We start from the raw sequence: 11,285 nt of genomic DNA, 5'->3' as shown, positions 1-11,285 counted from the left end.
AGAAACAATCCCTATTTTGTTTTCCATGGAGATTATGTGACTACCAAACAAAATTACTTATTCATAAATTATTTGTAAACTATAAGACTTCATATAAGCATATGGTGGTTATATTCTAGGTAATAATCAATTGGGAATTAGTATGGCACCTCGACTAAAAGAAGCTTGGCGTTTATAAGATACCCGATAAATGTTTGTTGACTTTATGAGTAAGTACAAGAACAGAAACTCTGGCATCAGACAGAACTGCACGGAAACAGCTGTCTCAGGGAGCAGTGTGTGATTTTAAGTAGTCACGTAACCTTTTAATAACACAGTTTCTCCATCTGTAAAATGAGAGTAATAGCTTCTAGCTTGAAGGGTTGTGAATATTCAATAAAATAACACAGTAAAGTATTTAGTATTTAGTACTCAGTACATGCAACATATTCGATAAATATTAGTCATGTCTTTCAGTTCTTTTTCTATGCTACAGAAACGGTTTGACAGTTCATATGCAATTTCTTACTTAATTATTAAGCAAACATAACAAGGCAACTACCAAAATCTCCATTTTAAAATTAGGAAACTGAAACTGAAAGAATTAAGCAACTTTCACAAAGCCATATGGCTACTTGATTTTATCCATGTCTGTCCACAACAGAATCGGTGACTTTTCCCATCTAATACCACCTCCCTAAAGAATTCTAAGTAATGAGAATACATTTCATAGACTTCATTTTAGAAGTATGTTCATTTTTGTTTGTGAACTATGAGGACTTTTTGCATGAGAAATAGTATCAACAGATTTAATAACACACAGAAGAAATACTCATGAATCATCTTTTTCACTTACCAGTTTGACTCGTTGGTGTCCTCATGCTGGTGGTGGCCACTTTCAGTGTTCTGCTCCAAGCCTCTTTTCATTACGCAGTTTCAAGGCTGTCAAAAAATGTAAAAAGAAAAAAATGATGCTTGCTTCTGGAAAGATTTCCATATATTAATGACCAGAACAATAATAATTCAAATTTACATAGCATGTTTTACATAGCTTTTAAAGAAACACAATAGGAACTGACCCACTTCATGTCTGGGGTTTTGCACTTGAAAGCAAGTATGTTTTATCTTGGAATTCTCAGAACATGACAAAGTATCTATCACCCAGGCTGTCATTAAATTACTTTTCTTTTTTTATTAAATAGATGAAAGAATGAAACTCATGTTCCAATACATTCATATATCTGATGATTTTCAACCTTCCACTCCAGGAGGCAAAATGGCATTTTGTTATAATATAGTTGCTTGCAGAGAAGAAGAAAACAGACCTGAAGGACAAAGTTTTTGCTGTGCCTATATAAGCCTGACATTTCAAAGGTTAAAAATTTGACAGTGAAATCAACATGCAAATCACAGATTATTCCTTGTGGTTTCAGTATTTAATAATTATTAGATGAACCTGAAAATATATTATCAAAAATGGTTATGATCTATTTACACAGGAATATCTATTTACACAATCAGTTCAAAGCTTGAATTTACTTTTGGAGTAACTATAAAGTTGAAAACGGAAAATAAAATGTTCTTTTCAGAATTAGAATGTCTTTTGAGGAATCTCCATACTGTTTTCCATGATGGCTGCACCAAACTACATTCCTAACAGTGTAGGAGGGTTCCCTTTTCTCCACATCCTGTCCAGCATTTATTGTTTGTGGACTTTTGAATCATGGCCATTCTGACTGGTGTGAGGTGATATTTTATTGTAATTTTGATATGCATTTCTTTGGTAATTAGAATATCTTTTCCATTGTCCTAATGACTCTTCCTTCTTATGCTGCTTCCTGACTCTACTCAACTCTCCTTCACAATCCACAGAAAAAGAGAAGGATAAAGGAGAGAAAGGTCAGTTGACAAAAAAGAGTAAATTCTATTCTAGAATAGTCTGAATTAACTCAAAATAAGTGTAATGAGGTGAAATACTTTCTTAAAATGATCAATGTCAATCACTTTCCTTCATACCTCATACTTTTTTTCACTAGATTGCCTCCTTGACATTATTGGATCTGTGTGTCCAATAATACAAATCATATCATGTCACAATCATAATAGTGATGATTATATTTTGTTGCTAATAATGTACCTGGAACTGTTCTTATCATTTTATAGGAATTATCTAATTTAATATTTACAATTGCCCTATAAGGTAGGTATTCTTAACCTCCTTATGTTTAAAGATGAGAAAGCTGAGGCTCAGTTTTAGTAAATTATTAAAGATCCACTACTAGTAACCAATAGAGTAGAATTTGAACCTTTCCTAAAATCCATTCTCTAAATCACCAAGGTATCTACTACATTCCAAACCTAATCCAAACTGGAACTCTTAATTTCCTGACGTACCTTTCTAGGTCTTTCTATTGCTTAGGAAATTGACATATTTGCTCTGTACTCAAGACAGGAACATGGGGATCTCCCTAATAATTTCCTTTTCCATGATAATTGTGCACCCTAAATATAGCTAAAATCCATACAGCGCTCTTCCTTCATTAGTTGAAGCCGCCATCATCTATGACCTAGAGTATAGCAAAAGCTGTCTACAGTTTTCACTGAACTCACTCTTGCCCCATTCTATAATCCATTGCTCACACTCTAGCATGGGTAGACTTTTTATAGCATAATTCATCATTTTACTACTCTGCTTAAAACTCTTCACTGGCTGTCTACTGCACTTGGAAAGAAATCCGATTATCTTACCAAGACCTACAAGCTCTAACATGAACTGGCTACAGCATACCTCTCAAATATTACCTTAAACAGTTCCTCATTTTTTATTGGGGTCTCGCATACTCGTCCCCTAATAAGCCATGGTCTTCAGCCTCTAAGGAGATTGCTTTTTAGGAAATCAAGCCTAGAATGCTCTATGACTAGATCCTTTTCATGCCTCAGGTCCAAAAGCCACTTTCTCAAGGAGCTTTATCCTGATGCCCCAAAGTGTTGTCCTTCCCATCACAATCTATAATCATATTTTGACTGTATTTGTTTGGTTACTACATTTCTTTACTGGAATGTGGGATCCATGTGGACAGAAATCCAGCTACTAATATGTAGCTCTCAAAAATTTCTCCTTAATGAATGTATGGATGAATGAACAGATGTTAAAGTATATTCAAACTAATTATTTTTCCTTATACTTACTCATTCCCCAAAGGAAGAAATCTTGCATTTAAAGAACTGGTAAATAGAAAACGATAGAAAAAATAATTTTTTTGTACTCATTCATGTATGTATACTTGCTCTTTTGAGATATTAAAACAATTTCCATTATAAAAACTAAAATAGATTTATTAATTTTTTTCCTAACAAGAAACATAGTGAAGACCACAACTGTATCCATTAGTTTACGTTATTTTCTGAAAGGGTCCCAGCCATAACACTCTCAGTGTGGCATTCAGTGGGCAATACTGATATATATACACTATTAATTTTGGATGTGAGCATGGACTTTCGTGAGTATGCACAGGCCAGGGTTAAATATTTAGAAACTTTTACTCATGTCTGATCTGTAATTCTGGTCAGTAACAAGCCAAAAGGGAAACTAGTAACTTTCAAACAGCACTGGCACTGAAGTCAGCTTGTACAATGAGGCACAAGATGCAAGTACAAGGGTAAAAATGACAATAGTTTAAACTTCAGATCAAAGAAAAGAGAAAAATAAATTGTATATAAAAGTACATATTTGGGGTGAAGCAGTGTTCAATACTGAAAGGGAAAGTATTGCTGGCAGGAAGAATCCAAGAATTTTAATACCCTTGGGTTAATACTAGAATATCTGACCACCTCCTAACTGGCATCTTAGATTCCAGCCTCTTTCCTCTTCAACCTATTCCTGAAATGTTTCCATACTTTCTAGCCAAAGGTCTTACATCATTTTAATTAAAAATTTTTTTAATATCCAAACTCTTATGTCAGGCCTTGAAGTTCTTCTATAATCCACAATGTGAAAGAGGGGAGATGGACTTTCCGAAGAAACAAAGGTCTTGATAGCTATGACTCCCATCTCCTTGCCCCTATTATTGCATCAGCAATGGTCTTGCTCCTTTCCCTACACCAAGTCCTTCATCAATTTTACCAGATTAAGTTCTGTAACTCAAAGCTAGAATCCTGTCAATTCTTTTTCAAAATGTTTCTAAGGCTCCTTTTTCCCTCTAGAATATAGGGGGAGAATGGAGCTGAATTTCTAAACCCTTAGTCTGGGTTCAAAGACTTCAGCGGTCTTTAATTCACCTTTTCAGACTCATTTCTACAAATGCATAATGCAGGCGTGCACTGAAAACTGCAAAGAGCTTCACATCCATGAGTAATTTCATTCTTAAAAGTCAGTCTGTGAAATGAGGCTGTTGAAACACAGAGATGTTATAACTACCCTGAGGCTTTATTAAGCTAATATATAGTGGAAACCAGGTTTGAATCTTCTACCGCCAGAGTTTATACTTGCCAACAACTTCTTTGTCCTCTGAACTATATGATTAGTCATTTTTTTGAATACCTTCTTTCTCTAAATACAGACTTGTGTCTTTATTTCTGTTCAGAAGAGTGTTCGTCATAGTGTTTTTATTTCCATGTATTTATTATCTTCCAAGGCCCAAAACAAATGCTAAATTTTTCTGTTACTTTCATTTGGTAATGCCCTCTCCTTTCTCTGTATAAGTTATTATTTTATTTTTCTTACAGCATTTTCTATTTACTACCATTTTTAAGTTACTCATGTTTCAAACATTTCTCTTGTTCTTGTATAAGGTCTTCTTGGGCTAGAGCCATAGTTTGGTTTATCTGCATAGTCACTCAGTCTGGCTCAATGCCTTGTGCATGGTAGGTGTCAAATAAAGGAGAAAAGGAGCTCCCTCTCCCTTCTTTTTCTTTTTTCTTTTTTCTTTTTTTTTTAATCTACGAGATAGTGAAGGGTTGGACAGAGACTGCAGGCCCATCAGAGGTTCTAAAGATGAGTTAGACATAGTTTAAGAAAGATTTTTACCTAGCCCACTCTGCTCTCTTCCAAGATAATTAATTCTCTTATCCTGTGGTGGCTTCCTAAATTGCAGATACATTATGTAAGAAAGATTAACCAGCTTCAAATACTGGCTTTGCATTTCAAAACCTAAGAATTGCCAAGCATCCAAATCTCCTTTGAGCTACACAAGTTTAGGACACGTAGATTCATTTAATATAAAACAACTTTTCTTAGAATTAAGATTGTTTCTCTTTAAATCTATTATCACCAGTTATCTAACTATCCACTATCGTAGAGAACAATACTGCTATCCCTATCGCCAAAGCAATGGACTGACTGTTGCTAAAGTGCTTTTCTGTGTACTGAAGGCATTTTGGAAATAGTTCTCAGATCAAACTAAATGAGTTTCAGTATAAATAAAGAACCTGAGACATTGCAGATGGCACTTAGCAAGATATTGGTGTGACAGCTACGAAGATGCAGCGTGACCCCTCTGCAATTGAAGTTTTGTATTGAGTGTAGGGTCTAATAAAATGAATTCCATCATGGAACTTGTGTGTTCAATGAAATCTGAATTAAACCTAAATATGAGCTTTGATTGCTGCTTTGGTGAAATTGAAAAAAAAAGATAAAAGACAAACCATAATGAGAATGATAGTTTGAGTCATATTTAAACTTCAAAATAACTGTTACATATGTACTTTCTATTCTAACCAAGGTGAGAAGTGAAATACTATTCCTATTATATATGCTGCCTCGCAGTGAACATTATTTCAACTACCCTGGAACATGACTGACTTTATTTATTTTAAAACCTCTGGCACATTTTACAGTCTGAATCATTTTCTAACACTTTCAAAGCTGTAGTTCATTAAATTACATTTGTTTTATATAAGCCACTCTAAATATCTACTGTTGACCTACAAAGAATGGAGGGGACAAGAGTTTATTTTAAATACATCCTACTTCCCTCATGTAGATCAATACAGACAGCCTCCTGAGGATGTCTATTATTTCACTGTTGTAGGAAAAGCTTCACACACCGGTGAGTTAGGTAGGGGTGAAGAGGACACCTCAAGACAACAGGCTACACGCTCTCTACAGGGCAATGAATCAGGGGTTCCAGTGTCAGCAGTGGCTTCTAACAGCATTACCTTTCCTAAAAAGCTCTTCACCTGAGTGTGCTGAGTGAGAACTGCTGAATGAGGTTTGGTAGTCACCTATTTGGATATAGCTTAGTGAGAGATAATCACACAATCTTCAGGTCATAAGTGACGCAGGGCATCTAGGTTATCTCCCACTCAGTCTGGGGATGGATATTGGCTCCAAAGCAGCTCCAATGGCATCAACAAGGGAGCTGAAAAAACAACTTCAACTATTGGATAAGCATATTTATATGTAGTGGAAACCAGCCTCCTTGTACCTGTCACACACATTGGTCCAAGTTTTGCCCTCTAGAGATATTCAGAAAATATAGAACCTTAGTTTCACATGGCAGCTCTTCAAATAATTGAAGGAAGTTATCATTGGCCTGCAAGGATGTGGGACATCTTTCAGACTCAACATCACCACTTTCTTGCACATAAAATGACAGACACATTCCTCACATGACATGTTTCCAGACATTTCACGAGTCTGGTCACCTTCTTTTGGATGAACTTCCATTTGTCAATGTCTCCTTTTAAAATATCTTGAACATCCTATGACATTTCTGAAGCGTCAAGCAGAAATGGAACACCCTGAGAATAACAGTAAACTTCTCTAGTCTGTGAAGAGTGATAAGGCCTAAACTTAAATAAAATTTCCACTTCTCAAAAGTAGACAGAGAAAGAACTTACTGTTAGAATATTAATGGATCAAAAATTCAACTCTAAGCTGAGTGGTGTCACAGAGAGGTATCTGAGAGAGTATTGCCCATAATGTGTTGTCTGCAACCCACAGGCAGCCTCACTCAGTTGTCTGCATTGTGTTAAATCTTTGTCAGAGAAAGGACCTCGGTCATGACTCCCCTTAGCCAGCTAAGTAAGCTTGGACAAGTCACTAACACACATGGTTTTCAGTGTATTCAATACTGTAATGGTGATTTTGTTTGTCCCATTTGATCTGATCGTGAGGTTCCCAGATATTTGGCTAGCCATTATTTTGTGGAGTGTCTGTGAGGGTATTTCAGGTGCAATTAGCATTTGAAGTGGTGGATCTAGTAAAGTGGTTTGCCCTCTTCAATGTGAGTGGACATCATCCAATCTGCTGAGGGCCTGAAAGGAAGAAAAAGTTGGAGGAAGGAAGAATTCAGCCCCTTTTGCCGAATTACTTGAGATGGGACATAGATCTTTTCCTGACCTTGACACTCCTGGTTTCCAGGCCTTCAGACCCAGACTGAATTACATCAGTGATTTTCCTTGGTCTCCCAGCTTGAAGAAAGCAGATCATGAGACTTCTGGCCTCCATAATTGTGTGAGCTGATTCCTTGTAATAAAGAAAGAAATATCTATCTATCTATCTATCTATCTATCTATCTCCTATGGATTCTGTTTCCCTAGAGAACCCCAAATGATACAGTCACCAAATGAACTAGATTATCTCTAAGATTCTATGTAAACTATGACTTGCTCAGGCAAGAGATTTCAGTGTTTCAAAACTTTTTGTTGGTCAGGAGTCCTGCTTTGCTTATAATTTAAATTTAATAGTTTCATCTTACACAAAATATGAGAAAATGATTCACCAGTTCCCACAGTATTCCTATCCATGTATTCATTTTTTGGTTCACCTAGCATCTTAATTTTGTGCAAATTGTGAGCGTATCACAGAGCTTGGCAAGATGGATGATGCAAAGGAATATAACTGTAGCTCTTACCCTTGAAGAACTTACAGTCTAAGTAGGTAGACAAGATACTGCATTTAAACCAATAAAAATACGAGTGCCAAATGTTGAGGACAATAAATGATAATGGAATTCAGAGGAGGGAAAGATCAACGTGGCTTAATAAGATGGAAAGGACTTCATGAAGGAGATGGAAGGAGACAGGGCAGTGGATGAACTGGGAGAAAGGAGTATTTACATACTCCTCAGAGTGATCAAGCTTTTAAAGAGCTTTCTATTGTTCTAGAAACTATGCAGCAATTGCATGCAATAACTCTGAAACACAGAATCACTGGGTAAGAATCCACAAATAAACACAGGATTTCAGCAGCCCCTTGTACATACAACATCCCATCCTGCTTAGTTAACAAGACACAACAATCAACCACCAGGTTTTACAACTGCTATGGGGCCTGTGCAGCATTATAAGGAAACATCAGGAGACCTGAGAACAGGAAGGGACCTGATATCTACTTTGGGGGTTTGATAAATATATATAATATATATATATATACACACACACACACATACACACACACGCATATACATATATATATATATACACATATACATACAGGAAATCTACATTAAAAAATAAATAAACCTGTTATCTACTGGCTTTGGAGGGGGTTAGTCGTTCTCAGCACCCTCTCCAACTGGTACAGCAGACATTTCATGACTAATTACGGAGTCAAGTGACAAAGCTCTTAATGGCCAACTCTGTGATAGCAGCAAAGGCACGAGCCTTCAGAATCAGTTCCAGTGTGTCTGGAAAGACATGCGTTTCATATGGATGGAGGGGAGCTGGGGATAGCCCTCTGATGCCTGGTGAGGGATCCCACAGAATCAAACCGTTGGGTCTTGTTACTAACCTCTCCCAACAGCCTCCTTGAAGGTGGAACTAGTTGTTCTTCAGCCCAATCATTTTCTTGATGAAAATAGGCACAGTGGGAACAAGGAAAAGGTTCTGTGCACCAATTTCTTACATTCAAGTGAAGCAAATGTAGACCCATTATCAGGATGAAAGTGTCTGGCAATTTGTGTGTAACAAATGGCCAGTGCAAAGTAATAGGTGCTCAGGAAATATTTACTGAGTAATTGCATTTGATAAAGAACAGAACTGCTTTGTGTCACTTGGAGTAAAGATACATTTATTACAATCAAGAAATTATCCCGGGAAATTTCCTCCAACCCCTTTTCTCCCCAGAAGAAAATATATGTAGATACATAGGCATGTGTGTGTCCCCTCATGTGTGCATACGTGTGGGTGTTGTGGGTGTTGTACTGTTTCCTGTTGCTAGACTTCTGTTTTCATTCCCTCATGCATGGGAAGATTTTTCTCCTTCTATACTGAACAGTTTGCTGGTGATATTAGGCCTCCTACCAAATACTCCTTTAGTGTCATAAAAATATCTTGTGGAACACCCTTGTAACTCATGAAACCAACCACAAGTTCCAAGGAACAAAACACTAAGAGGAATTTTCAAAATAATAAAAGAGTAATATAAAACCATAATCTGTGGGCAGGAGACAGAGTTTATCTGCCATTCTTTATTTGGTCATTCCCTAAGGACTTGAAACACAGAGTCACACTCTCTTTTGGAAGGTGCTAGTATTCTCTGTACTGAGGGCACTGACTTGTTGAGACACATAGAGAAACCATTCAACATGTCCAGTGCCAAGCAGAGAAGGCAGGAGCAGTTCCACAGGGAGGTCGCATCAAGTCAGTGTCATAGGAAGGTATAGGGTGGAAAATGTCAACGGTATGTCTATAGTAAGTTACAGAAAGAAAGAGTGGAGTTCTGCTTTAGATGAAGAAATCCCAGACAACATTAGAGTTGCTCACTAATCCAACAGATAATATTGTAGAGACAGACATGGGTCCCTTTGTTGCAGGGAATTAATTTTATTTCATCCTCTGTGCCTTTCCAGTAGCAGGCTGTTTTATAAGAGCCCATTGGATTCTTTTTGATGAATATCCTTTCAGCATGCTTCTCCCACCTCTGCAATTTGGAGAATACATTACAGAGCAAGTTGATATTTTCAGCTGTTACTCATCAGGTATTTCTGGAATGCAGGTAACATGGTTCAGCATAAGTTGATTCTATTTGAACAAGCCTTAGATTATTTTAGAAGCCACAAAATAGGATTTAGATCAGACACATGTTAATTCTTATACTGAAATTTTAAAGGAAATTTGTCTACATTTGAAAGCCAAACTTATGAGAGCTAAGTCAATATAATCAATTCTTCCATGAAACACCCACTACTTCTCAAACCACATAAAATGTGTGGGAAATATCAAATTGTCCAGTGGAAGACTGAGTAAAGTCTATACAAATACCCGTAATATACCCACAAGAAACACTACTACAAGCAGCAGCATAAATCTTCATCTTTTCTGTACTGAGACAGTTCAGGTCCAGGAAGCAGTGAGCTGCGTTCAGACTTGATCCTAATTTATTGCTGATGTGGCATAAATGCTAAATACTGCTGCTGCAGCCATTAACCCAAACTCATTAATTAGGTAGGGGAAGGATGGAATATTTTTTCAGCTTAATTTACCAAGATGTTCTCAGTCAATAAAGGTTAGCTATTTGACAAGGCTTCTCAGCTGTTAATATGACCCATAGTGCACAGATTAAAAACATAAAACAGAGGAAAAAACCCACAATTACTCCTCCTTAAAGGCTCCAAAGTATACTGTTAAGTATGGCCCTGTAGACATCTATTTTGTATATGCACATACTCTTTCCCATCAAATCAAATGCTAGTAAATTTACTAGAATAAAACTTTCCTCTACCCATTATAACATGGGTGTAAGATGAGCTTATATTGTAGGAATTTAAGAAAAGACAACAGTACTCAGGCTTAAAAATACTGAGGCAGTAGTTCCTACATGCAATCCATAGGCTCCTTCTTATTGGTGGTAGAAGAATCAGCTCAAGAGCTTGTTATAAAGCAAATTTTCCATTCTCCACTCCAAGAAATTCTGATTAAGTAAAGGTGAGTGAACTAGAAATGTGCATTTTAAGAGCTCCCCAGGTAAATCCTATAGGAAGTTGGCTCTGTGAGCAGCTGGGTTAAGCAATTTGCCCAGTCATACATCCAGTAGTGAAAATGTCAGAATGAGAAACCACTTTTCCCAGCACTCCTTCTATCATAGCAGACGCCCTCAAGGTAACCTGGAATTAATTTGGTCTATTTATATATAAGGCACTAGACACAAAGGGATACTCTTAGACTAAGTGAAGAATCTCAATCTATGGCCAATAGAAAACCTACATTGTAAAGATCAATACCTTGATGGTGTTGGTAAGGATGGGGAGAAGGGGCATTCTCATACAATCCTGGTGTGGTAGAAATTAGTTCAATCTTTCTGAAGGACAATTTTTCAGGATCTGCCAAAGCTACTAGGCTATTGCTCACTCCCTACGGTCTAA

General features: G+C 36.8%; 1 long non-coding RNA gene across 2 annotated transcripts in view; it reads right to left on the bottom strand.

Annotated features, from left to right (window-relative positions):
- Positions 1–836: 836 nt before the first annotated feature.
- The window catches only part of LOC116152585 (uncharacterized), a 590,777-nt gene continuing 580,328 nt past the window's right edge, over positions 837–11,285 (bottom strand). For both annotated transcript variants that reach the window (XR_010382861.1, XR_010382862.1), the window contains exon 4: positions 837–921. This is a non-coding gene — a long non-coding RNA (uncharacterized LOC116152585). The remainder of the gene's footprint in view (positions 922–11,285) is intronic.

The sequence above is a fragment of the Camelus dromedarius genome, chromosome 10 (genome assembly GCF_036321535.1).
Source record: "Camelus dromedarius isolate mCamDro1 chromosome 10, mCamDro1.pat, whole genome shotgun sequence".
In the NCBI taxonomy this organism is placed as follows: Eukaryota; Metazoa; Chordata; class Mammalia; order Artiodactyla; family Camelidae; genus Camelus; species Camelus dromedarius.
This window is presented reverse-complemented; position numbering and strand designations above follow the sequence as displayed.